The sequence below is a fragment of the Mastigoproctus giganteus genome, chromosome 12, assembly GCF_048544385.1.
Source record: "Mastigoproctus giganteus isolate SK-2022 chromosome 12, ASM4854438v1, whole genome shotgun sequence".
Lineage (NCBI taxonomy): Eukaryota > Metazoa > Arthropoda > Arachnida > Uropygi > Thelyphonidae > Mastigoproctus > Mastigoproctus giganteus.
Window position 1 is genome coordinate 40,450,477 of NC_143586.1, and position 1,170 is coordinate 40,451,646.

At 29.1% G+C, this 1,170-nt stretch overlaps 1 non-coding gene across 1 annotated transcript; it reads right to left on the bottom strand.

Moving 5' to 3' along the window:
- Positions 1 to 262: 262 nt before the first annotated feature.
- On the bottom strand, positions 263 to 426 carry LOC150076929 (U1 spliceosomal RNA). Its single transcript, XR_016547768.1, has one exon. It is a non-coding gene; the product is annotated as a U1 spliceosomal RNA (small nuclear RNA).
- Positions 427 to 1,170: the final 744 nt, after the last annotated feature.

Below are 1,170 nucleotides of genomic sequence, written 5' to 3' on the forward strand. Positions count from 1 at the left end.
ATATACAGTAAAAATATATACTTTAGCAATAAATCAAGCCAGTGTAAAGAATTAACCTGTTAATTTCTTCATGAAAAGAGAATTTTATTTTGAAATTCGAAAAGTAGCTGGCTTATCATTAAAACTATATTGCAGTGATAATAATTATATTTTTGCAAAAAAAACCAATTAAATACTTCACATCCTCCCTCCTTTAAAGATCTTAAAGAAAAGTGCTGAAGAAGCTTTTCCCTGAGTATTCATTCTATTTTTTGATTAAATAAAGGGGTTAGCGCGAACGCAGTCCCCAAATACCAAAAATTCCACGCTCCATCTATCCCAGTTTGGGAAAGTGGCAGGGGTCAGCCAACTCGGTGTGCTATGAGAAAGCCTCTCCCTGGGGGATCCTCCTTACTGATCAAGGACTCCCCAGCGCCAGGTAAGTATGCTATCACAGCAAATGGGCCAGCAAGACTAGAAACATTATAATGACAATAAATTTGTGTCTTAATAAAATATCGGTTATCTAGATTATAATCCAGAATTATTAAAGAATGTCTAGTTAACTTTAATACTAAATATACTTACATTTATGTTTTATGTAAATATTTAAGATAATATATTTATTTATTTTATATATGTCTGGAAACGATTTCAATGGAAATTTATACTCAAATGTGAAATTATTTGAGGATTATTTCGATGAAAAAAAAGAGGCAAGAATAATATTCCAGTTTATAAATACAGTAACAACAAAACTTATTTTATTATTATTATTATTATCATCATCACATAATGAAATATATATTATTATTCACGATATTGTCTTCTAGCTCTGCTTTTCTTTTATTACAATATCGACCCTGAAAATAAATTTTAAAATATCGAATTTTAACACTTTTCATACACTGTAATTGAAATACGATATACATTAAAATTCTAATATAACTAAGGGAAAAAAGAGAGTAGATTAAATTCACAGATATTATTCTATTATTATTGTTATTCTTATAATTAAGTTTTATCAAGAGCTTATATATTTTTTTATTTGTTTTAAGTCCTTTCTATAAATAATTCATGTTTTTCTTATATTTTTTCCCACTGATGGGGTTTCATCCCTTGACGGGTACTGGTATCGAGTGGCCAGTGTGGTTGTCATGTAGGATTGCGACTTTCTGGAGTTCCTTGAAA